Source organism: Podarcis bocagei (genome assembly GCF_964188305.1).
Source record: "Podarcis bocagei genome assembly, chromosome: 3".
Lineage (NCBI taxonomy): Eukaryota > Metazoa > Chordata > Lepidosauria > Squamata > Lacertidae > Podarcis > Podarcis bocagei.
Window position 1 is genome coordinate 88,064,069 of NC_138127.1, and position 27,397 is coordinate 88,091,465.

The 27,397-nt window shown below is 45.3% G+C and overlaps 1 long non-coding RNA gene across 2 annotated transcripts in view; it reads right to left on the minus strand.

Annotated features, from left to right (window-relative positions):
- LOC308582731 overlaps positions 1-27,397 on the minus strand; it is a 78,556-nt gene that overhangs the window by 13,340 nt on the left and 37,819 nt on the right. Inside the window, exon 3 of one of the 2 annotated variants that reach the window (XR_014005818.1) lies at positions 21,393-21,654. The exons of the other annotated variant lie outside the window; for it this stretch is intronic. This is a non-coding gene — a long non-coding RNA (uncharacterized lncRNA). Of the gene's footprint in view, positions 1-21,392; positions 21,655-27,397 lie in introns of those variants that run through there. 2 annotated transcript variants of the gene reach the window in all.

The window sequence follows — 27,397 nt, forward strand, 5'->3', positions numbered from 1 at the left end:
TTTCCACTTCTAAAGAACTGTCGAAGCCCTTTATAAGAGATGCATGAAGTTATTTTCACAAACTGAGATGGGTATTTTTCTTTCGGATATTAGTCAAATGGGCTGCTATGAGTTTATTGAGGTATAAAACAATACTTTTCTCAATATGCATGCACTTGGAGGAGTCTTAATCCCTGTCCATTCCATGGCCAGCTTGGCAGGTAGAGAGGGCCACACATGTCGATCACATGTCATAATAGCAAAAAGCTGATTGGCAGCCAGGCAGCCCCACCCACCTGTTAAAGTTCAAACGGGCTGCTGTCAGGACCAGTCAGCTGATTGGTGCTGGGAGTGTGTTTCTGAAAGGTCTTGTTGTAACCACCAATCAGTGAGCCCTTCTGAAGTCCATTTGCTGTGCTATGTGTGAAGGGAGATCTTGTCAGGAGCTGGAGTCAGCGATAAAAGCACCAATGACAATGAAGTTAACTCTTTATTCAAAGAAACCAAAAGAATGCAGGCCTAGTGATCACAACAACACCTCCCAGTAGATATTGCCCCAATGAAAAGGTCTACCAGTTATTCTGCATGTCTAGGAGATCAGGAGGGAGGGGAGACTCCCTGGATACTTCAGCAGCCTGCCTCATCTCTGTCTCCTGGCCCCCCTCCTCTTCTGCCTCTGAGCCTGGACTGTCCTCTGACACAGCCTCTTCCCGCTCACTAAACCCTGTTGCTTCTTCAGTCCCCACAGTCCTTCTCCCCACAGTCTGCTCTCTGCTTCTGACCATGCATTGTCATCCCACCACCAATCCCCTGGCTCTGAACTTTCCTCCCTTGGGGGTTCCCCAGCTGGTGCCTCCTACCATTGCATCCAGCCACTCCATCTCTCTCTCTCACGCGCACACACACAGAGAGAGAGAGAGAGAGAGAGAGAGAGAGAGAGAGAGAGAGTGTTTCCCCAACTGAAGTCCAAGTTGTTCTTACTGGAATAGCTTTCCATGTTGTGCAGTAAGGTTCCTCCCCAGCTAAATCAAAAGAGAAACTACTAGAATAACACTTACCATTGCTAGCTCTTGAGTAACGTTCCCTTTGGTGCAGGGGGCGGGGACCTATTGGACTCCAACTCCTATCAGCTCTAGCCAGCATAGCAAATGCACATTGAAGATGGGAGCTGTAGTCTAGTAACCTTTGGACAACCACAGGGTTTCCCATGCCTGTTTTGATGCCAATTCTCATTGAACGGCTACATCTAGAATCAGGACAGCAATTCAAGATGAGCTCTGATGTTACAAAAACTACAGTGTCCCTGCCAAATATAGCATCCCAGTGTCAAGTCTGTCCCTCCCATCCCTAACAAGATGCTGGATTAGATGGGCTATTAGCCCTATCCAGCAACTTCTTATGTTTTTATCTTACATTCCAACATGCAGAAGATGTGTTAAACTGATTCTTTTTTTAAAAAGGAGCTGCTGAAGATCCTCCTTGTTCCCCTTTCAGATATATGACCCCTTTACGATTGATCCCCAGCTTCTTCTGTGCCAAAGTATGCTTGCACTTTCTCCTTAACCCAAAGAATTCTTGTGGGGTGGTATGAAAACCATTGTTTACATGATTAGTCATCCTTGGTCTCTTCTAAATAGTAGGACGTATCATTTTACATATTTCAGATGCGCACCATTTGTTTTCTTGCGGTCACTGATGGCTATCTCTCCCCAAACCAAGATAATTCTGTTTTCTAATAAAAATTCTCTCAAAATCCCAACAGTGTCCAAAATATGAACCAAAGAAATGTGCTCTTGATCTTATTTTAAGGGCATAGACCGGTTGTTGTAGAGTGAACTGCATTCTAGCAGAACTCCAGATTTATAATAAAGTTAAGTTATGACAAGTTCTGGGACCGAAGCCAGATTCAGACCAAATCTAAAGTTTTTACAGGGGTGAAAAGGGTTTTGCTAGGGAGTCTAAATCTCCCGCAGAACGCCTGCTTTTTTTGCATGTAAACATTCGTGGAAACGAATGGCAGGGGTTCCAATAAACTATCAAACCCCAACCCACCCTTTTTCATTTGTGACAAGACCATAAAAGAAAGCTTTATGGGGGGAGGAATAGACAAGGAGAAATGAGAATAAAAATGAATTCCATGATACTCACTTAGACCTCCCCGTTGTTTTGATAACCTGATATTGATTCCTAAGTGGAAAGGACTCTGCTCATGATGACCTGTTTCTATATGTGGATGTCTCTTGCAGTGGATGTACTTCTTGGAGTATGGGGGAGGGATTCAATTTAGTTTATATTTAAAGATGAATGTACTTGATCTGCACCTTCTGAAACAATATGTGAAATGAAATGAACCCATTCTCTGATATCCACGCATCTCTGGGTGTTTTGCCTTGCAGTCCTCCAGGCAAATCATGCATAAGAAAAATGCATATACTAAGGTAAAGTGAGCATCCAAATTAGCATATATCAGTGGGAATAACATCCAAAATGCATGATATTACGGAAAGTGTGACTCTAAAGAGAAAAAATATGCTTTGCAAAAATGTGAATATTAGGCAGAATTGCACAGGAAGAAAATGTGTATGGTAAGAGAAATATGCAGTAAAGTGCTGATGAATTTTCACAAGTTGTGGTCATGTGAACTGAATCTAAAATGGGAAAAGTAGAAACTGACACCCACAGTTTCACCGATCTCTATTGCACCTGCTGGGGAATGTTATTCAGTTGTCTTCCGGGCACAATTCAATGTCCAGGTTTAGGTCTATGCAGCCCTTAACAGCTTGAGTTCCTAAATACTTCTGTTCTTTTGAGATTGAACTAGGAGCTGTGCCCCTGCTCTCACCAACCCACCAACCCCTCCCTTTCTTCCTTGTCACCCCTCCCCTTTCTTCTTGCCAAAGCCACCCCCTTGGGATAAGGGAGGGAGAGAGGATTGCTTTCTATCATTTTAACCTCACTTAAAGGAATACGTATTCATCGGTGGCCGGATATTAAGAACCCAAGCTGAGAAGACGACCAAACGTCTCTATGTAAAGAAAGGAAGGATAGGTTCTGAGCAAAGGAATGCAACTGGGAGCCAGGTCATTATTCAGCACAGGACAAAATTGTGAAATACATTTTCTGTTTCTTTTGGCATTGGACACAATAAACACCAACTGGGAACTGGCCCTTCAAAAGACAACTCACTGGGATGCCAGGCTTTGTTAATGTCATTCCAGTCTAGCACTCGCACCGGAGTATGTCATGCAAATCAACTCTCTCAGGGTAGGATTATGCCTTCTCCATGTTTCACAAATATGTGCCTGCCAATCTTCATGAGTTCTGAAGGGACGTTTAGAGGGCAGAAGCAGTGGGTGAGAGGGAAGGGACGTTTAGAGGGCAGAAGCAGTGGGTGAGAGGGAAGGGGTAAGTTGCATAGCAGGAACACGCTGATGAGAAGCCTTGAGTAGTCACAGGGTCTTCAATTGGCATCTAAGCAATAACAATGTAGATGCTAGCGTTGTGCACCAAGTTGTGCATCCCAGATTCCAAAATGAATTCGGCTGATATGGGATTTGTCCAGAGCAACTCAAGGCAGCCACAATTTGCCCTGGATCAGGTCCACCAGGCCTGTGAAAATTGGGGGGGCAGCAAGGAGAGCTTGGAGAGGGAGACTATGCTTGAATGTCTCCTCTCTCCCCCCCCCCTTGCCGCCAACCACATATTTAATTAGGGATTAGGACTGTGCAAGCACCCCAATTCAAACTGCGGGTGGATCTGTCCGGTTCAGTTTGGAGACTAATCGGGATCACCAAATTGGGCCCTGAACCAAATCAATGGTGCTATAGATGCCTCATGAATCTGTTTAGGGAGAATGGAAAGGCCATCTCCACAGCATACAGCGATAATCAATTGTTGCACATGCATGTGTGAACCAGTCCTGGAAGAGAGGCATTGAAAGACTCTGGGAATCTTCCAACTTTTCCTACCCTCTGCATGTGCAAGACACAACCGTGGTGGTCCAAAATTAGGGGACACCTAATCAATGATTTGTGACCCTGTTACAGCTGCCTTCCTTCCTTTTTCCTGCTCAGAGTCACCCAGCTCTTCAATAACACTGATAAAGATTTTGCAGATCCTCTGCTATTTCCTCAAATGCTTCAGTTTTTATATGGGATCCAGATTTGTTCTCTGGTGATATGGTTCTTCTAAAGAATGATGGGTGGGAGCAGTCAGAGACTGTTTAGTTTCTCCTCCTCCCATCCCATGACTACCTTGTTAGGGAGATCTCGCCTGTTGTAAACAAAAGAGCGTTGCCAAGGAATGTATCTGCCTGTTTGGAATAAGTAAAGGAAATACAAAGAACAGTTTGGATAGAGAGCAAAACACAGATCAGGGAGATCCCAAGGGGGAAAGGACCTATATCAAGTTTCATTAGCCGTGAGCTTGATTTCTGTGGAAACAATTCGCTCCCCAAGACAGAAGAAAGGAGAATTATGTCTGCACCAATAGGAACAATGAAGAAATCTGCTTCGGTTCACATTTTAACACAAACCTAGCTAATCTGCACTTCCTGAAACAATGCATGAAGTGAAACACTGGTATCCTTTGAAACTTTTCCAAATTTTGTAATTTCAACCCAAGAAATGTGCTTCAAAAAACCAATATGAGGGGGAAGTGTGCACAAGGAAAACATGGGGAAAGTAACATTTTTTAAAAAGCCTTACAACAGAGGAAATTTCTTGGAAAGAACGTTTGCATTAAGAGCTAGGTGGAACATTGATTGCTTGGTGAATGGCAACTTCCTATATTCCTTGCTATTTTATTAAACATGAACATAATTATACTCCACAAGTTTTGTTTGCATTGTTTTCTTCAGCTGTCATTACAAGGAGGAGGGAAATCAATAACAATTTGCAAGAAAACTGTTAGGCACTTAAGACTTCTTAATATTGTACTGCATTCCTAATTGAGCATATAGTTGTGCTGTTCCTTGTAATTTGTCATTCCAGTACATGATAAACAAGCAATTACTTCAGAATTTTCCTTCTCAACATTTGTTTGGCCATATAAGCCAGAGGTTGTGAAACTGAAGCCTGCCTGGCGAATGAATGTGGTCCTCTCTCCCCCAGGCCTTATCCCTCCCGAAGCCATATTGCAAATATTAATATTATACAGCTTGAAGAGGCTGGATGTACCAATGCAAGCGTACTAGACAAGGCCTTCCAACTCCCATTCTAAAAACGGATCTACATATTTTGCATAAGGAAACTCCTGCCCTTCCCCCACTTCAGCGCTATAAACCGTGCTCTTATTCATTATTCTCATGATCAATTTTTTACTGTTGTGTTTTGATCGGAGAATCCAAAGCAGCGTTCATGGAATCCACACGTTCTGCCAAGAGTTTAGCTTGTCCTCCTCCAGCTGGCAACCAGTGCTTCTATATGATTTATCAGAATAACTGCAGCACAAAGACAAGAGTTCAGTACTCTCAGGCTGTTCATGAATCGCAGCTACTATTGGCAGAGATAGTCCATGATTGCTGGATGCTATTTAAGTCTTGGCTGCGCCATAGGCCACATAGGAAGGACCACCCACGGTCATGACTAGATCCCACTCCTTCATGGATCTATGGTCAACTCCTACATTTTCTCTCACAAATGCACTGTGAAGAGAACTTTCTCGCTAGGTGGATTCATCCAGAAGACAGTCAACATAAGAAGAGACCTGCTGGATCAGACCAAAGGTCCATCTGGGCATTCATCGTGTTTTTCTTAAGTAGCCAAGCAGATGCCTGTGGGAAGCCCATAAGGAGCCAATAGTCCTTTCCCTTCATTGTTACCAAGCAGCTGGTAGACCTACCCTCCATTATTTTCCTTTCTTAAAACCACAGTGGCCCTTCCTGTGGATGCCATCTTATGAATCCCATGAGTTAATGGTGTGTTCTGTGACAACAAAAGCATGCAGAACACAAAACAGTGTTGTCCTGATTTAGAGATCCTGTTGTTGTCCTGGCCCTTACACCCAGGTCTGAGTGTTGCCAAAAAGAGGACTCCTATTCAGATTATTCACAGATCAATCCCCCTTAGGAGGGGAACACCCCCTTGTACATCATCCCAGCAGGATGAAACAACACTCCCACCTTCCTCAGACTCTGGGGGTTATGCCTTCTGCTCCACAGCCATGCAGGAGCAGGCAATTGCAGAATACGTTACAGGTCCTTTAGGGATTGCAGGCATGACACCAGGGGGTGGAGGCACTGGAAGTAAAGACCTTGCCAACCTTCTTCAACCTTCAGATTACTCTGGTCCTTTGCTGAGACAATGTCTTTCAAAGAGCAACTGGCAGAGTCTACTGGGAACTGGCCAGAGACCTGATTTGTATTTTAGGGTGGGGTTTTTGTTTTGTTTTGTTTTGTTTTGTTTTGTTTTGTTGTATAGTATTGCATTTTCTTTCTTAGATGTAGTGTGTCCTGGGACTTCATGGTGAAGTTGAGGAACAATTAGGGGGGGTTGGTTATTTTGATTTGTCTCACCTCACCTTGACTTCAAGAAGCTACCATCTCATTGCTACCAGTTCCTCAGCAAAGCTCTAGCAGAATGGGATAATTATGGACTTCCATAATTCCAGTCTGAACATGGAGCTCTGATGTCTGGAATGGCTTCCTCATTCATTCCAGTAGTGGAGTCATTCACATTTTAAGAATTAGCTAGGCTATCATTTTTATGACCTCTTTACAAGGCAGCAGTCGTTGCTCCATGATGGAGCTTGTGTTGGAAACTGTCTATTCAGCTCCAAACTCAACACTTCATCCATAAACCAAGGATGGTGAACTCCTGTATTGTCATGGGATATGCAGTTCTCCAGAAAACAGTCTGGGGATTGGAATTGTATTTTGTTGCACAATCTGACTTCTTCAAAATGTTGGGATGTGAATAGATGCTAGGAGATTATATATATTTATTAGATATTATCCTTCCTCACATTTGTGAGATCCCTTTGTGGTTCCCTTTGCAGTTTAAAAGGGAAGCTTAGGCTAGTTTTAGCCTTTTAGTTTCAATAATCCAGGATGCTTTAAGGCAAACTGGATTTTCCTGTTATTTCCCCCTTTTCTCCCCACAATCACACAGTCTTGTAAAAGGTAAAAAAAAAATTTACTCACTCAGAATACTTGCAACAGATGCAGCAGCTTTGTTCAAGCAGACTTAAAATGGTCATTTGGTTACAAAGACGGACTGTACAGTGGTACCTCGGTTTACGAACTTAATCCATTCTGGAAGTCCATTCTTAAACCAAAGCTGTTCTTAAACCGAGGTGCGCTTTCCCTAATGAGGCCTCCCGCCACCAGTGCCCTTCCACCATTCAGCTTCCATTTGTAGACTGAGGTAAAGTTTGCTAACCCGAACACTACTTCCAGTTTTGCGGAGTTCATATACTAAATAGTTCATAAACAGGATTGTTCTTAAACCGTGGTACCACTGTACTTAAGTCTAGCTTAAATGGAGTCTTGGCTTGGCGCTCAGACTAGCAAGTGTTCTCACATTGCTGGCAGAGTGGAAAGAGAAAGTGAAAGTGATAGAAAAGTGTGTAGCAGGCTGCTACATCCTCCCACTGTCAGAGCACAGTGGGAGTGTCTCTCACAGAGACCTCTCTAGCAAACTTACAGGAAGACTCTGTGAGCTTCCGCTCCTAGCATGTGCCTATCTAGCAAAACTTGAATTGCTGGTTTGACTGCATTTTAAATATCGCCCACAAAAATGGTACGGCAAGACTCTACTTATGAACTCGATAATAAATTGTTGCTTCATTTTGAGGGCCTTGCAGTTATGGAAGACACTTTTGTATGTTTTATGAAGCCACTGAGCTGTGAGATAGCAATGTATATGAAATGCCCATGGCATCTCATAGGTTCTCAAAATAGTTATGAGCCAGCACATTTTGCATTGAAGAACCAAAGAAGGAAAGAATATTAGCATGTGGAAAAGTCCTCAATGCTATTTTCCTCTCAAGTAAAACTGAGCAGCCCTTTATTTTAACCACACAAACACACACATATGGCAGAATCCTCCAAGAACCAGACGAAGCAGCTTCTTGGCCCCTAGGCTCCTCCTGCCATAGTTTGTGGTTTAGATGCTCACCATTTCAGTCATGAATTCCCTCCCTCTCTCCCTCCTCTCTGCATCATTTCCTTTACAAATACGAAAAGTCTACGGCGAACAGCACTCGCCAGGAAAAGGGAAAAGGAAAGAATGTGTTCTTTCTTTCCCCCTCTCAGTCATTTGCTTCTCCAGGAACTCACTGGACAGTGTATAACATAACATAACAAAAAGTGCATTTATTATGAAAGCATTTGATGAGAGGAAATAAGATGATATCTATCTACATCTTGAGGATCATAGGCATATATTGTTACTGACAAAGCCCTGGATGGCAGTCAAAAACCTACTCATCCCTCTCAAGGATACTGAAATGCTGCACTGCTCTGCCAAAAAGCTACAGTGATCAAAAGACATAAACAATGAGGCCTTTTAGGCTAATTATTGCATTTCAATACTTCCCTAAGTAGTTTCATTAAAGAAAATAAGCTATAACTATTAAAATGGATTTTTAATAGTGGATCAGTCACAAGCCTTCTTAAATTTATTTAAATTTAGAACTATTTGTTTCGGGGTTTGTTTGTTTTCCACGCTCTTAGCAAATTACATTGGCAGCTGACCCAGTCATTCCCCCTCCATTTTCTTTAATTCAGAGAACATACATTTCTGATGTGGTTCTGATTAACATGAAAAGCAAACTGCAAGGTTTGGAATGACAGCTTCTTTTTTATTTACCCAAATTTTAAAGCACAGCCAAACTTTGTTTTTTTCAAATCAGGGAGTAGGTCATCAGCTATAGAAGGCCAAGCAAAAACACACATTTTGGGGCATCCAAACATGTTGGAGGGTATGCAAGCTCAGTCTGCTCATAGTCAGCCCCCTCCCACCACCATTCCCACCATCTTATAACCAGTTCAAGTCAGCTTCCCCCTCTTCCTTGGTCCTTGTAGAGCACAGCAGAGAGGAGGATGGGGAGGAAACTAGAATTGGGACTCAGCTATACAGCTGCAAAAATAACATTTTAAGTGTAGTGTATTATACAAATGTGACATGCCAACAAAGTTTCGTATAGTTAAAGCTATGGTTTTCCCAGTAGTGATGTATGGAAGTGAGAGCTGGACCATAAAGTAGGCTGATCGCCGAAGAATTGATGCTTTTGAACTATGGTGGAGGAGACTCTTGAGAGTCCCATGGACTGCAAGAAGATCAAACCTATCCATTCTTAAGGAAATCAGCCCTGAGTGCTCACTGGAAAGACAAATCCTGAAGCTGAGACTCCAATACTTTGGTCACCTCATGAGAAGAGAAGACTCCCTGGAAAAGACCCTGATGTTGGGAAAGAAGAAGAAGAAGAAGAGTTTGGATTTGATATCCCGCCTTTCACTCCCCTTCAGGAGTCTCAAAGCGGCTAACATTCTCCTTTCCCTTCCTCCCCCACAACAAACACTCTGTGAGGTGAGTGGGGCTGAGAGACTTCAAAGAAGTGTGACTGGCCCAAGGTCACCCAGCAGCTGCATGTGGAGGAGCGGAGACGCGAACCCGGTTCCCCAGATTACGAGACTACCGCTCTTAACCACTACACCACACTGGTGTAGATGGAGGGCACAAGGAGAAGGGGACGACAGAGGACAAGATGGTTGGACAGTGTTCTCGAAGCTACGAGCATGAGTTTGACTAAAGTGTGGGAGGCAGTGGAAGACAGAAGTGCCTTGCATGCTCTGGTCCATGGGGTCACAAAGAGTCGGACACAACTAAACAACTAAACAACCACAATACAAATGTGACAGTCGATGGCGCTGGTGAGCTAATGGCAAATTCCATATATATTTTAAACTTCTTTTTTAAAAAAGCATTTTCGCAGTGTTTTTAATATATGTGTAGATTCAGCCTTGGTTGGCTCTGCCTATCATTGGCTCTGTAGCCATGGTCTGTCTCCCTGCCTTCTGCCCTATCAGTTCCAATGAGCACCAGTCACCACGGACCAGACGGACAAATACACCAACACTGTATAAGGCATTCTTACAACTTCATCAGAATTAATGTCCTCAAGGCAACTGGGAACTTTCGACTCTTGAGCATGGAAATGAATATTGCCCAAATACAATACAATAGCTTCCTTTTTTCCACACACTTAGCAAAAAAGCAACTTCTTTATGGTAACTTCTAGACATCCACTGGCCACTCTCATATATTTTCCAAGAGGTCATTGGTATAAAGCTGAAAAGTTTTCTTTCTTTTTTTATATAGAGGAAAGAAAGTTGTTGTTGGTCCTTTTTAATATCAGTTCAAATCTGCTTTCTTGACTTCGCTGCTAGGTGTAATTATCAGTAAAATCATTGGTGACATTTGTTCATTCCCACTTCCTTAAAAAAAAGTTCATTCCCTCCTCCTTAAAAAAATAATAATAAATGTTTGCTTTCATGCAGCCTGCTTGGGGCTGCTTTCTTTTCCAGCAGGCCCACGCCCTGCCAGCAAGTGACCCTCCAACTCTAATTGAGAGAACCAAATCCCCATTGAAGTCCTGCATACCTTTGTTACCTCAGTGGAAACTTGCTGGCGAGGGCCACATTTGACATCCGAAGTCAATAAAAGGCAGGAGAGGGGGAAAGCTTTCATGTTCTTCAAGAGGACCTCTTTCTTTTCTTTCTTTTTCCAGTCAGACTCCAGCGGTGTCGGCCCTAATTCCCCCTCAGCAACAAAGTTAAACTTGCATGTGTTTTGGAAGCAATTGGCAGGCTGTTCTGGCCTCCTTTGCTAAGCGCTAATATTCCACTATGCTTCATTTACTCTCATTCTCTCACTTTTAAAAAACTTTCCTCAAATCTTAAACCAACGTCTCCGTTGTTCAAAGTTTCTTTATTCAGACAAGCCTGACCTCAGATATCCTCTCTTCTTTCTTTCTCTGCACCTCAGAGAAGCCCCACTTATTCATACGGTATTTATTCATATGGTAACTACATGCAACAGCCTCCATATTCATTAAGTCATCTTAGTCCTCTGAACAAGGTCCATGCAGATTGAAACCTTCACTGCAATTTCTCAGGCTAGTGGTGGGGAGCTTTTTTTCAGACCGAGGGCCGCATTCGGCAACCTTCCAAGGACCAGTCACAGGCAGGGCCAGGGCCAGAAGTTGTCAGAGCAACAAATGTAAGTTTAGCATTTCTAGAAGAGTCTGGTTTCTACAAACACTTACACCCCTTTCTCCGTCCTGAACCCAGGCAAGCAGGAGGCACTAGCAGAATTCCGGGATAATCTCCAGCTAGGCAGAAACACTCCAATAGTGTGTGCAAAGCAGGGCGGCCAAGAAGTGTAGCTTAGGAATCTGTGTGGCCTGAGGAGAGTCCTGAGGGCCAGATAGAAAGAAGCGGAGGGCCACATTTGGCCTCTGGGCCTGAGGGTCCTCTCCCTTTCTTAGGCCACCTAAACTCCTTGGTAGTGGCATTGATGATGACAATGGAAATGAGTAAGCCAAGAATTACCCAAGTGTCATGTTCTTTCTGGGACTTTCATTTCCGACTGACAACAATTAGATAAAGGTAAAGGTACCCCTGCCCGTACGGGCCAGCCGTGTCCGACTCTAGGGTTGTGCGCCCATCTCACTTAAGAGGCCGGGGGCCAGCGCTGTCCGGAGACACTTCCGGGTCACGTGGCCAGCGTGACGAAGCTGCTCCGGCGAGCCTGCACCAGCGCAGCACACGGAAACGCCGTTTACCTTCCCGCTATAAAGCGGTACGTATTTATCTACTTGCACTTAGGGGTGCTTTCGAACTGCTAGGTGGGCAGGAGCTGGGACCGAAAGATGGGAACTCACCCCGCCGCGGGGATTCGAACTGCCAACCATACGATCGGCAAGTCCTAGGCACTGAGGTTTTACCCACAGCGCCACCTGCATTCCTAATTTGTCCCATCCCTGTCCCCCATTCTACACCATTCAGCAACAGGTGAGAATGAAGCTCCTGTAAACTAATTTATCACTATCATCATCATCATCACCATTATTAAAATTTCTACACCTGCCTTCATCCGAGGTCATAGGGCGGTTTACAATATAAAAACATAAAAATACATAACACCATAACAAATGAAAACAATAACACACCGTATTATTATTTATTAACTTTGTGTCGTTCTGCCATGTAGATATTGTAGCAACTGATCTGCACCCTTCAGGCTTCACCCTGTCTGCCACTAGCACATGACCCCCCAAAAGTTGCCCAGAATGAAATGTTCCCCCTGGTTTGAAAAACATTGCCCACCCCTGACCTAGAGGTATCATGGGGAGATGGAATGATCAAACTAGCATAAATCTGCCCTTAAATGGGAATAAGAAGGGAGAGCTGAACTCAGCTCCCCACTGGGAGCTCGCTGGATAGTGTGGTGCTAACATTCTCCCAGATCTCCCCAATCCAAATCCAGTTCTACACTGCCAATGAAAATGTCCAGAATAGAAATGACCGTTTCTTAATTTTTTCATCATGCCAGAGTAGGATGAGTCTTCCCCATTAAATCTCTGTTCCTTCTTGGTTGCATTCCGTTATCTTTGAATGCAGGATATGAGATATCTAGTTTCATTTTTCATGGGTTTCATGGCTTTTGAGCAGCTTTCCCATGATAAAACCCCTTGTAGCTGGCAGGGAATCCAGGTGTTCAGGTGTGCCTTCCCTTGATCTCCTGCTGAATCTTATCAAAATGCTCAAGAATTTTAATTGCAGCCTCTTCCAGGAAAGGAGTTGGTTGCACAGACCTCCCAATTAACTCTAATCCCACAACTTGCATTGACCAGTATGCCACTGAGTCCCACCTGAAAGAAACCTGGTGATCTGGAAGTGCTGCAAGTCTGCATTCCCAAACCCGAGCAAGGAAGTTGTGCTTTTAAGTCCCACTGGAGTCACGGGAACAAATTAGCTGTGATCTCCTGATGTCTTGATGATTTCAGTTGTGTTTTTCTGGACTGAGGGCCTTCCTCGAACCTTCCTTGGGAGTTTTTAAGCAGAGGTTTGGATGGCCATGTGCCATGGATGCTTTAGCTGAAATTCCTGCATTGCAGGCGGTTGGACTAGATGACCCTTGGGTCCCTTCCAACTCAAAGATTCTATGAAACATTTTGACCCTCAACCCGTAGAGATCATTTAACTTGAACTGGATGCTCATCGGCTCCCATTGGTTTTTCTCCCCCAGCCATCAGTTTGAAAGCTGCTCTGCCACCTTTCTGATGTTACGCACCAGCAGTCTGGTTTTGCTAAGAGTCTGGTTTTGATCACATATGACTCACCACTGCTGTGTCAAGAGATGCAGGCAAGTGTTTCATTTTAATCAGTCTCTCTGTTTTGTTTTGCTTCTAAGAAAGTGACACCATCAGTGATGTTAACCTTTCAGCCAAGGGCTAGCATTAGCTTTTACTGGTATACAAGAATATCCTCATTCATTCCAGTGCTGGGGCAGCAGGTGGGCCCAGTTCCCCGTTGCTTTGCATACCTGTGCAGAATGTGGACGGGTCAAAAAGGCATCCAAGGGTGGTTCAGGCAATATAAACATTGGCAGGTCTTGGAGTCTCAAATTTCAGTGGTGCCCTGTGGAACGCCAAAATCCAGTATCTACCCCACTCTGCCCCTCACCTTCTGCCTTCCGTTGGGTGTCATAGTTGCAGTGCCTGCAGCAGCACCCTAGATGTTCCGCACCCAGTGCAGCCAGCATGGCCAGTGGTCAGGGGTGATGGGAGAGATGAACTCCAGCAGGATCTAGAAGGTCACGGTTCCCTATAGCTGCTCTAGAGCCTCAGCTCCCATGGCTGATGATCAGGACACTTGGAGAGCCATGGAGGTTGTCAAAAACACAAAGTAAAACCTTTTACAGTGGTACCTCGGGTTAAGAACTTAATTCGTTCTGGAGGTCCATTCTTAACCGGAAACGGTTCTTAACCTGAGGTACCACTTTAGCTAATGGGGCCTCCCGCTGCCGCCGCACAATTTCTGTTCTTATCCTGAAGCAAAGTTCTTAACCCAAGATACTATTTCTGGGTTAGTGGTCTGTAACCCGAAGCGTCTGTAACCTTAAGCGTCTGTAACCCAGGGTACCACTGTATATGTGATCAGATGGTGGGTGGCGTTCCAAATCAGCATGGAAAGGAATGGGCTGCAATTTGTTCCTTGCAGATCTGCCCACCATATCCACCTGATGGTGGGAATTTGGAAGATACCATCATAAGGAAGTTGAGATGGGATTCAGAAGAGGATGGGGATGTTGCACTTTTACTCTTGAAGAAGAGGGAATTTCAGGAGGTATAGAGCAGCTCCTCATGCAAGCTGCAGCCAAGACAGAGTTAGATAGTTGCTTCAGGCAGCAGCAGATTCTGGTGCTAGAGGGGGGGTAGAAACCCCCTAAGCTACAGCCCTCAGATGTAGTGGAGGATCCTAACCCATCACCAATATTGAACTCAGGGCCATAGCTAGGGTGTGGTGAGGTGGGCCCCCTGCCAGGGGTGCAGGCAATTTGGGGGGCACAAAATCGCCTAAAAATATGTCCATAAATATAAATATTGATTATTGTCTCATATGAAATGGTTTTAAATAGAGGGTGAATTGAATGGGTGGAGGGGGGGATGGAGGAGAGGCGGAAAGAAGAGCTCATTTGTCTGTGGCTAGGGGGTGCAATCTGGACAGTTCTGCCAAGGGCGCATGATCACCTAGCTACGTCTCTGATAGAACTAAGAGCCAACTGCCACCTTGGTTGGCTTTTGGACGTGGAATGGGGACACCACGTTGGCCTTAGCCTCAGGCGGGAAAATGTACTAGTCCGACACTGGCTCCACCCGCTGAAATTCCCTCTTCTACACAACTGTTAAAGCTGCAGGATCCCCATCCTCCTAGGTATTGCCCCACCCCCAGCAGTAAAGGAGGATCTTACTGCTGCATTTTGAGGTATACAATCTTCTCATTCTCTCCTCCACCTTTGCTATAGACAATGTGCATGGGGCTAGTGTCCCCAGATTCACACCAAGCCCAAAACCTAGTATCCCCAAACCTCTTCCTCAAAAAGAAGGAAGGGAGGGAGGGGGGGAGCCTGCTGATGGACCTTTCTAGACTAAAGGATTTGTCGGGTTAGAAAACGTGCTGTGCTTGATTGGCATGGCATTAAAGAGCTGAGCTACAGGTTTTTCCTGAAGCACTGCAAGGGAGATGCTACCTGTCCTGGGATTGTGCATGCGATAAAGAGATTGGAGGGGCTGCCTCTAAGCCTGCAGAATCAGCACAAGTCGGGACTTTCCCATAGACTGCGCGTGGAGTGGGTAAACCAGCCCTGAGAATAACTTTTGGCCTGAATACTATGGCTGCGCATCAGCTCTGTGAAGGGGGTTGAATAATGAGGTACATCAGGGAGATTTGGGAGCCAGTGTGGTGTAGTGGTTAAGAGCGGTAGTCACGTAATCTGGGAAACCGGGTTCGTGTCTCCGCTCCTCCACATGCAGCTGCTGGGTGACCTTGGGCCAGTCACACTTCTGTGAAGTCTCTCAGCCCCACTCACCTCACAGAGTGTTTGTTGTGGGGGAGGAAGGGAAAGGAGAATGTTAGCCGCTTTGAGACTCCTGAAGGGGAGTGAAAGGCGGGATATCAAATCCAAACTCTTCTTCTTCTTCTTCCCCACCACCACAAGCTGAATCGTGTCAATAAACCCCCCAAGTTTGGATCAAGGGACCCCTTGCATTGCTCTATTTCTGTACTACGTCTGCACTTCTATAATTCTTAGATTTTCCTATATATGGCTGCCATCTTTTCCCTTCCAAGGACACTCTGGAGCACTCTGGGTGAGCATTACATGAATTGCATGTATCTAAATGTTTCTAATGGATCTCAGATATTCAGAATAGTGTAGAGTAAGTTTTCATAAATCTTCAGGTTGCGTCCCAGCTCATGAAGAGCAACCTTGTGGAGCAGCAAGCATCCAAGCTCCTCACATGTTTTAGAACCCTAGAAAACCAGGGTATGAAAGGAGAGGAGACCGCCCCCAAGTTTGCCCTCCATGAGCTGGAAGGCAACTGGAACTGTGACAGATATCTCTAGAACAGTGTTTCCCAACCGGTGTTCCGCGGCACACTAGTGTGCCGTGAGACACCGGCTGGTGTGCCGTGGGAGGGAGGCGGGCGAGAGGCGGCGGCGAGAGGCGGCGGCGGCGAGGATCCGCGTCGAGCCGGGGCGGCTCTGCGGTGGTCGTGCCGAGCGGCGGGGCAGCGCGCGCAAAAGGGAGGAGCGCGAGACAGCAGAGGAGGAGGAGGCCGGCATGTCCGGGCAGCAGCAGCAACAGCAGCAGCAGCAACTCCCGGCGACGGCTCCTCCTCCGCCCGCTATCGCAGCCGCCGCCGCCTCAGCTGCCGCCGCCGCCTCAGCTGCCCTCGCTCTGCTGCCTCCTCCCACCCCGGCAAGGGGGAGGGAAAAAACTTTCATTTTTGTGCGTCCCTCCCGGCGTGACGCTGCGCGCTGACGTCACGGGGGCGGGGCTTTAATGGTGGTGTGCCGCGAGATTTTTTTCTGGTAAGCAGGTGTGCCGTTGCCCAAAAACGTTTGGGAAACACTGCTCTAGAACATGCATAAATACCATATTGGGTTGCTTTAGTGTGGCATGGCTTCCATAACTCCACTTACCAATATGTCCAAAATGCATGATTAAAAAATGCAGCTGTTGAGATGATGAAGGCACATCTGAAGCTTTCTTCTAGACAGCAAATCTCTCTGAGCCTTGTGACCCTGAAAGGCAGAGAAATATAAGGATTGTAGCAGTATGAACAGACCACTGATCTGTTGCCTAGTCCAGAGGTGAGGAACCGGCAGATGTTGTTGGACTATAACTCCCACCTTCCCTGATCCTTGGCCAGTGCAGGCTAGGGTTGATGAGAGTTGGAGTCCAGCAACTCCGGTAGAGTTGCAGGCTCTGCGCCACTGGTCTAGTCCACCTGCCCCCAGCTCTCTGGGGTCCCAGGCAAGAGTTGTTCCTAGCTCTGTGCCTGGAATCCTTTTAACTGGAGGTGCCATAGATTGAACCCCACTCACCCAGAAACAGAAAGGTGAGTGAAAGGGATGCCTTTTCTCTCAATTGATTTCCATCCCTGACAACAAATACTAAGCTTTGCTCAGCCATACACACCTGAAGTAAAGGGTCTTGTGATGTGTTGATGAATAAAACGGGGGGGGGGGGAAGCATCCTAAAGCAAGACAAAAATTAAAGTTTTACTGTGTTGCTAGCTGATGGCATATATCCTGACTTGGCCCAGATCTGTTAAATCACCGTAATGACCAAAGCAGAAACTAAGCTTCTACTTAGGTTTTGTTTATCATAGAGTAGTGGATCTGAGGCATTGGGGGGTGGGATTCAGTGTGTGGGGTGGGTGAGGGGTTGGGCAAAAGTAGGAGGCTTGTGGGGAGCGTAGAGGCAAACAGAATGTGATTGTACGTGAGAGCAGCCCCATGCTGATGTGATAATAAATTCAAATTTCTCATTTCTGTAGAAAGTTGACCACAGGCACTTCATCAATCAGTATTTTGATTTGTAATGTGTTCCATATGGCCCTCAGTCATTACTTAATGGGGAACATCCCATCTGCAAACATCTGACTCCAAGCTCAGAATCGGGAGAGCTCCTCAGGTTTCAACCACGTTTTCCCAGAAACTGAACACTCAGCAGCATATTCATTTTTTTCCCCTTGACAACCGCCGCTAATGAGAAACAGCCCGGTGCCTCACCAAGACAGTTACGGCCGTGAATATTTCATATTAACAGGGAGAAAATCCCAGGCTTCGTTGAAATGATGAATATGCCTAAAGTGCACTGCCATGCCAATAACATCCTCAAAAGACCTTTGCTGCCCTGCATGAAGATTTGCGAATCTCTTATTTGATGCAATCTTGCGCTGTATTTATTTTGCATGTTTTTCTAGTCACTTCCTCTGTCAGATGATGCTTGGCGATGACTTGAGAATTACTGTCAAGACACAATGCGATGGAGTGATATGCAACCATAGGGCTTTTCCGGGGCCCAGACTTAATTGGAATGTCAAGCACATGTGAAGCAGTAATTGAAAGTATCACTCGGCACATACAAAAGGTAGCTACCTCACTGCTGAATAACCTGGGATTGTGGCAGAGTTCAGGGCACTTGTCCTCCAGATGTTTTTGGACTTCAACTCTCGTCAGTCTCAGCCAGGACTGATGAAGGAGGAGATAGGATACAGTGGTACCTCTGGATGCGAATGGGATCCATTCCAGAGCCCTGTTCGCATCCTGAGCAGAACGCAACCCACGTCTGTGAGTGCACGGGTCGCAATTCGTCGCTTCTACGCATGCGCATGACTTCATTTGGAGCGTCTGCGCATGCGTGAGCGGCAAAACCCAGAAGTAACCTGTTCCGTTACTTCTGGGTTGCTGCGGAGCGCAACCTGAAAATGCTCAACCTGAAGCGACTTTAACCCAAGGTATGACTGTATTTTCATTCTATGAACTTCATTGAGTTAACTTAGGATCCAAACCCACATCTCTAAGATGTATTCTCGAGCACATTGGTTTATCTGAGATGTGAGATTCACAAGGTGACTTGTCAGAACTGGGCCATTGCTAAGAAGACAGCTGATTATGACAGTTAATGATTGCACCCTGCCCAGAGGCTGAGAATGGATCAGGATCCCTCGACCTCAATCTAACTTCAAAATGCTTACAGTATTTCTTTTGGAAAGGCCTTAAGCTCAGTGGTAGAGCACATTCTTTGCGTGCAAAAGATTCCAGGTTCAGTTCCCTCTGTCTCCAAGCAAAGCTGGAAAACAGTGGTGTAGCGTGTGTTGCTGGCTCCCAGGGCTGGGCGGAGGGGGTGGAAGAGAAATGGGCAGACTACGCATGCGCATTCAACTGCCTTACGGCATCCACGGCATCCCAGAGATCGCAGCTGCAGAGATAAGAAGAGTTGTTCCATTGTCTGGAAAGCTCACTTCCTGGTTCACATGGAAAAGCTGTTTTCATTGGAGTCCAGTGACGGAAGCACACAGCTGCATTGAAACAGTACCAGGTGCTGAAATTTTGCACCCCCTAACAATTTTGCAACTGCCCCTGTGCATGCGCGCCCCCATGCTTTGCCACTGCTAGGAAAGACTGCTGTCTGAAGTGCTGGAGCGCTCTACGTGGGGCTACCTTTGAAGGTGACCCGGAAACTACAACTAATCCAGAATGCGGCAGCTAGACTGGTGACTGGGAGTGGCCGCCGAGACCACATAACACCGGTCTTGAAAGACCTACATTGGCTCCCAGTATGTTTCCAAGCACAATTCAAAGTGTTGGTGCTGACCTTTAAAGCCCTAAACTGCCTCAGTCCTGTATATCTGAAGGAGTGTCTCCACCCCCATCGTTCTACCCGGACACTGAGGTCCAGCACCGAGGGCCTCCTGGTGGTTCCCTCACTGCGAGAAGCCAAGTTACAGGGAACCAGGCAGAGGGCCTTCTCGGTAGTGGTGCCTTCCCTGTGGAATGCCCTCCCACCAGATGTCAAAGAAAACAACAACTACCAGACTTTTAGAAGACATCTGAAGGCAGCCCTCTTTAGGGAAGCTTTTAATGTTTGATGTATTACAGTATTTTAATATTTTTTTTTGGAAGCCGCCCAGAGTGGCTGGGGAAGCCCAGCCAGATGGGCGGGGTATAAATAATAAATTATTATTATTATTACTGGAGAGCTGCTGCCAGTCAGTGTGTAGACAATCCTGAGCAAGATGGCCCATGAGCTCTTACCTTTTTACCCTTTCTGGGGGAAATCCTGCACATTTAAAAAATAAATTTAGAAAGTTAGAAGCCTGTTGTCAATTGCTTGTCAATGGCCCATTTGCAATATTAAGCCCTCATCTATTTAGGATCAATATAGGATGCATTCTGAAAAGGAAAGGACTTATAATGCTTCTGAAGACATTTGCAAATTCTGGAGAAGTTATTCCATTGACGTGAGGAGTGCGGAACTGCATCCCTCAGCCTAACTATGTGAGATATGGTAGCACAGAGAGAGAGTGATGGGGTGGCAGAGAGAGAGGAGGAGAGAGAGAAAGAGACTTGTAATGTTGCAAACCCATGGCCCTTCTAAAACTGGCACCATCCACGGCCAGTTCCAACTCCACCCCCAACACATTGCTCCCGAAGGAATGCATCCATCAGCAGGGGGGGAAAGGTTCCTCCCGCACACTTTCAAGTTTCCCAGATCTCTCTTAATTTTCAGACATAGTGCAGGAAGAAGCATCTTTATCTGCACATTGGCATATTGTAGTATGTGCTGCGTAACATGCTCCTGAGAATGAAAAACACATTGTGTCCAGGGAGACAGCTCCTTTTTAAAAAGAAAAAAGAAAAATGTTCTGTTAATGATAACGTGGCCAACATTGCTTTGCGTGCATAATGGGATAACATTGTGAAGGAAAGAATACTGCCTCTAATACACGCAATCCATCATGGCTCAGGGACAATGCCAAACTGTGGGTTGAGTTAAAAAGTAATTGTTTGGACACTTTTCCCGCAACATTTTCCTACTCCCATGTGATTTATGATGCCCACTACCTATCTGTTTCTAACCAAACTTTAAAAAAATTCAGAGACAGGTTTTTTTAATTTAGTAATTGTTTATGAAATGAATTGTTAAATTGGCCTATTGTCCAAAGGGTATTACTCACTAAAATAATTTATCTAAGCAGATTTTTCCATGAATTAGAAACTATAACCCTCTTTTAAATTTTTGTTTTTGGAAAAAAAATGTTTACATTTGGGCTAAAGCTGTGTCGGAGCATTCAACTCTCACAAAATGTATGAAGGCATGAAGAAAGCCTTTGGACCAACAGTCGGGAAAAATACACCTCTGAAAACCTTGCCTGGAGAGATCATCACAGACCACTGCAAGTAGATGAAGTGATGGGTAGAGAACTATGGGGAACTGTACTCATGGCCCAGTATACCTGAAGGAGCATCTCCACCCCCATCGTTCAGCCCTGACACTGAGGTCCAGCTCTGAGGGCCTTCTAGCAGTTCCCTCACTGTGAGAAGTGAGGTTACAGGGAACAAGGCAGAGGGCCTTCTCGGTGGTGGCACCTGCCCTGTAGAACACCCTCCCATCAGATGTCAAGGAAATAAACAACTGTCTGACTTTTAGAAGACATCTGAAGGCAGCCCTGTTTAGGGAAGTTTTTAATGTTTGAAGTTTTACTCTGTTTTTAGTCCTCTGTTGGGAGCTGCCCAGAGTGGCTGGGGTGGGGTATAAATATTACTACTACTACTACTACTACTACTACTATTATTATTATTATTATTATTATTATTATTATTATTATTATTATTATTAAATATGGTCACTGACATAGCAGTTGACAGTATCCAGATTCTGCCTGTCATGGAAGAGCTGGATGTTCCTCCCTCCCTGGATGAAATGAAGAACACCATCAACTCCCAAGCATATGGTAAAACCTCAGGATAAGATGGAACCCCAACAGAAGTACTGAAAGCCAGCCTCAACTCCTCCCTCATGGGACACCTCCGCGGCCTTCTCTTGTGACTGGATTCGTGTCACAAGGCCTGTGTGACTCCAGCATTGTGACCCTCTGCAAAAAAAAAAAAAAAAGGTGACTGTAACAACTATTGTGGAATCTTTCTGCTGAGTACTGTGGGGAAAACCTCCACTCATTTAGTTCTCAAAAGATTGCAGTCGCTCGCAGGCAGGGTCTATCCCAAGTCGAAATGCGGCTTTGTAGCTCAGACCTCAACAGTCGACATGATTTTCCCGCTGCGCCAGCTGCAGGAGAATTGCTGAGACCTGATGAAGGCCTTTGACCTCATCCGCCGAAAAGGACTGCTCTCCAAGATAGGATGCCCACCTAAGCTCCACAAGAAGATTGTGCCCTTCCTCAAGAACATGCGTGGCCCCATCCAATATGACAGCTCATCCTCGGATGCCTTCCCTATAAAGAGTGGTGTGAAACAGGGCTGTGTTCTCCCTCCAGCTGTCTTTGGCATAGTCTTCTCCCTATGCCCTCAGCTTGACTTAAGACAGTGTGTACATCCATTCAAGGAGTGAAAGGCCAATCTCCATGCCAAGAGGAAAAGTGTGATAGGTCCTTCTTTAGAGTTTTCTATACCAGTACCAATACCTTGAATTGGACCCTTTATCATCCAGGCATCCAGTACAGGGCCTTAATGATTGATGTTTTACGATCACTTCTCACTGTCCCGCATTATGGCCTGGCAGAAGCATTCTCCACTAGATACAGCATCCAGGCCGTTTTCAAGGATAGCCCTATGTAGAATGCATTGCAATAGTCCAATTGTGATTTGCATAGAAATTTCCAGAAAACCCACATCAGACATTTCCTCTCCCCGCCCCGATCGGATTACTCTGCCCACCTGCAATTCTATAGACATGTGCCTGGATGTCAGTCCCATGGAACGCAATGAGACTTATTTCCAAGTAGATATTAATAGATTTGTACCATTAGTCGCAAACAGGTGCTTCTCCGTGCTATCAGAAAAATTATATGACCCAGGATTCTTCACGCTAATATGTGAAAGTTAAATTGGCAACAATGATCAATGTTTGTAGTGCTGACACGCTCCAGGTAATTAATCTTCTGGTGACATTTTGCACATGGGAATGTAACTTTCTGGAAGTGGGGGAAGCACCTCTGCTGTGGGACCCCCACCAACCTGAATTTCTGGAAGGAAGTTCCATGTTAGTCTGTTGTTGCAAAAACAAAACAAAACCTTACACCATAATAAATTTGTTAAGTTGTTAAGGTGTCCCAAGACCCTTTATTGATTATCCCAGTGGCTCTAGGGATCCTAGAAAAGCTTTCATGATTGCGGGAGAAATCATTATTATTTCCTTTCCTTTTATTTTTTTTTATATTTTGGGAGGGAAGGTCCTTGCTCATTGTGTTTGACCCAGCAAGGCTGCATCCAGTTCCCAGAGAAAAGTCTGTGTGTGATGTTGCAGAGATGTGCAGATGCTTGCGAATGGGATATCATCATAGCAGAGTGAGCCCACATCTGCCTGAGCAATTCTTTGTGGTCATCGCTCAGAAATGCACACATGCAGGCACTTTGAAGAAGAAGAAGAGAAGAAGAGTTTGGATTTGATATCCCGCCTTTCACTCCCCTTCAGGAGTCTCAAAGCGGCTAACATTCTCCTTTCCCTTCCTCCCCCACAACAAACACTCTGTGAGGTGAGTGGGGCTGAGAGACTTCACAGAAGTGTGACTGGCCCAAGGTCACCCAGCAGCTGCATGTGGAGGAGCGGAGACTCAAACCCGGTTCCCCAGATTACAAGACTACCGCTCTTAACCACTACACCACACTGGCTCTGCTCATGGGAACTGTGAAAAGAGGCTTTCTTTGGACTGTAATTTCAAATCACGCGGCCCAGTCACCTTCCAAGTGTTGAATCCTGGCAGGAAATTGTGGCAGAATGTGTCATTCTCTAATGGGAGAAAGAGAGAATCAAAGGACGCTAATTTGAGTAAGGACTCACCAGACTTTAGCCTTAGAGCATGGGTAGGCAAAGGCCCAGGGGCCGGATCCGGCCCAATCACCTTCTAAATCCGGCCCGCAGACGGTCCAGGATTCAGTGTGTTTTTACATGAGTAGAATGTATCCTTTTATTTAAAATGCACCTCTGGGTTATTTGTAGGGCCTGCCTGGTGTTTTTAAATGAGTAGAATGTGTGCTTTCATTTAAAATGCATCTCTGGGTTATTTGTGGGGCATAGGAATCCATTCATTTCCCCCCCCAAAAAATATAGTCCGCCCCCTACAAGGTCTGAGGGACAGTGGACTAGCCCCCTGCTGAAAAAGTTTGCTGACCCCTGCCTTAGAGCATGCTTGTGCTGCCAGGTGCCTCAACCCAAAGAACATGGAAAATAGAAGACAATTGTTTTACTATGTATATCACCTGATAAAAACTATTAATCACTTAGTTGTTGCCAATGTCCCAACGTATGCATTTCCAAATGAATTTTAGAAATGCATTTGGACAAAATCTTTTATAAAAAATGCAAATAAACAACAAGACATATTCAACCTAAATTAAGAAGACCCAGGTGACTACCAACCAGTCAGCTTAACATTGATACTAGGTCCTAGAACAGATGATGAAACAGTTGGTCTGTCAGCACTTAGAAAGGGATACAGTTATTACTAAGACCTAGCATGAGTTTCTCAAAAACGTGACACCAGATGAATCTCAATTCTTTTTCTGATTGAGTTACAAGCTTGGTGGATCAGGGGAAGGCTTTGGATGTAGTGTAGCTTGATTTCAGCAGTATGTGAAAAAAGGATCTAGGGGTCTTGGTAGACCACAAACTTAACATGAGTCAACAGTGTGATGCAGCGGGGGGGGGGGATAGATAATGCTATTCTAGGCTACATCAACAGAAGTATAGTGTCCAGATCAAGGGAAGTAATAGTACCACCATATTCTGCCCTCATCAGAACACACCTGGAATACTGTGCCCAGTGTCCACAATACAGTGGTACCTCTGGATGCGAATGGGATCCGTTCCAGAGCCCCATTTGCATCCTAAAGTGAATGCAACCTGCGTCCGCGGGTCACAATTCGCCACTTCCGCACATGCGCGTGACGTCATTTTGAGCGTCTGCTCATGTGCGAGTGGCAAAACCCGGAAGTAACGCACTCCATTACTTCTTGGTCACCACGGAGCGCAACCCAAAAATGTTTATCCCGAAGCTACTTCAACCCGAGGTATGACTGTATAAGGAAGATATTGACAAGATGGAACGTGTGCAGAGGAGGGCGGCCAAGATGGTCAAGGGTCTGGAAACTAAGCCTTATGGGGAATGGTTGAGGGAATTGGGTATGGATAGGAGGAGAATGAAAGGAAAAATAATAGCCATGTTCAAATATCTAAAGGGCTGTTACGTAGAGGGTGGAGCAAGCTTGTTTTCTCCTGCTCTGGAGCATAGGACCGTAACAATGGATTCAAGTTACAAGAAAGGAGATTCTGACTAAACATCAGGAAGAACTTTCTGATGGCAAGAGCTGTTTGACAATGGAATGGCCTCCCTCAGAAGGTGGTGGACTCTCCTTCCTCAGAGGTTTTTAAGCAGAGGTTAGACAGCTATCTGTCATGGATGCTTTAGCTATGATTCATGCATTTCAATGAGTTGGACTAGATGCCCTTCGGGGTCATTTCCAACTCTACAATTCTACAATTCTATGGCATAGGCATGATAAACTTCATTCACACCAGTGGGTGTGGTGTGACACAACAAACATCATTGGACAACGTTTTGTTGCTATTCCCCCCTGTTCCCTGACATACCCTTTCCACAAATGTGTGCTTCTGTTTTCCCTGATTCCCCCGCGAAAACAGCAAGAAATTACTGTATACAAGTACACAGCCCAAAATTAATTCACTTTACTCCCATAATTTTCCAGGTTAAGGCAGGCTGCAAATGAATTTTTCTGGAATCAAATAACACAGAAACGAATGCTAAACATGCCCTATAGGCCATTAGTTTCCCAGAAGCGGCTTTTACATTCTGCGAAAGCTCAAATATAATGTGGAAATTTAACAAGTTAGGGAAAAGACAAGGAAACGGAATAAACTGCCTCAGACTGTCACTGTATGGCACTGTGAAAAGCCTGCCACTCAAATCGCTTCTTGGCAGAATAAACAGTCTTTGTGAGTAAATGTATTTACTACAAAATAAGTCACTGGAAAGGGATTCTATTTGGAGCATAACAAATGAGAATCAACATATTTTTAGCTTTGTTACATTTTAGTGGGATGCACTGAGCAACAACGTAGACCCTGACAGTAAGGGGTTCTGTTGTAGTGATGGGGGCGGGGACTGAAGGGAAAGGGGGGGGGTTGGAACTCCAAAGACTTGATAAGGGATGCCGGGATGAATTGTGAGCTCTGTTCTCTGTTTTCCAAAGACCGGCGAGCTTCTGGTACACTGAAGACCTTTATTCCCTGCCTGTGGGAAAGTGGTGGGCGAAGGCTACATTCTCAGTTACACTCCGCGCATGCAGATTTTAATTAGCTGGGTTAAAAACAAGAGCTGTATCATGAATTTTCCCTGACTCTCCACAGCCTCTCCACGCTCCCCTACACACACAGGCCACTGGCTTCTGCAAGCTGTAAAAGAAGGCATTACTTTAAAGAAAAAAGAAAAAAAGATTGCAGCAGTTTGATATTAAAGGTCATTCATGATAGGAACTTTGTGTGAGGGGAACATCATGTTTATCACAGTGATAAAGAGACGCTCTGTCTCTTCAGCAGTTGTCTGGGGAATAAGGAAATGAGTAAATACATGTGGTGGTTGCTAGTTTGACAATTATTAGCTAGCAGGTTGAACTCTGTGGTTGATGTTGTTGTTGTTAATTACCCATCTTTCAGCCTGATTTTCCAGTATGGGACTGAATTCAACCCCCAAATAGTGACTGTCTGGCAGTGTCCCAACTCCCACCAGCCTTGACCACCAAACTGACCAATGGGACTTGGAATCCAACAACATCTGGAGGGCTACAGGTTCTCCATCTTTGATGCAGATGCACGCTTTTCAATGGAACACATACCTGAAAGCCTTTTGGAAACAGAAGGCCAAATAAGACTGACTTTCGTCTGATCTGGCGAGACAATTCTAATGTTCTGATCAAGGAATATAAAAAAGTTGTTTCTTCAGTTCCATCACACAACAACAACAACAACAACAACAACAACAACAACAATAATAATAATTTATTATACCCTGACCATCTGGCTGGGTTTCCCCAGCCACTCTGGGCGGCTTCCAACAGAACACTAAAATACAATAATCTATTAAACATTAAAAGCTTCCCTAAACAGGGCTGCCTTCAGATGTCTTCTAAAAGTTTGGTAGTTATTTTTCTCTTTGACATCTGGTGGGAAGGCGTTCTGCAGGGCGGGTGACACTACCAAGAAGGCCCTCTGCCTGGTTCCCTGTAACTTGGCTTCTCGTAGCAAGGGAACTGCCAGAAGGCCCTCAACGCTGGACCTCAGTGTCCGGGTAGAATGATGGAGGTGAAGACGCTCCTTCAAGTATGCTGGACCGTTTAGGGCTTTAAAGGTCAGCACCAACACTTTGAATTGTGCTCGGAAACGTACTGGGAGCCAGTGTAGGTCTTTCAAGACCGGTGTTATATGGTCTCGGTGGCCGCTCCCAGTCACCAGTCTAGCTGCACCACAACACAAAACAGAACCCTTTTTTGCAATCTGTTCAGGGAATGGATCTTGGATGTCTATTGGACAATGTGCAGTGGGGAAAACTGTGGCCTGCTACCCCTTTCAGATCTGTCTCTACAAAT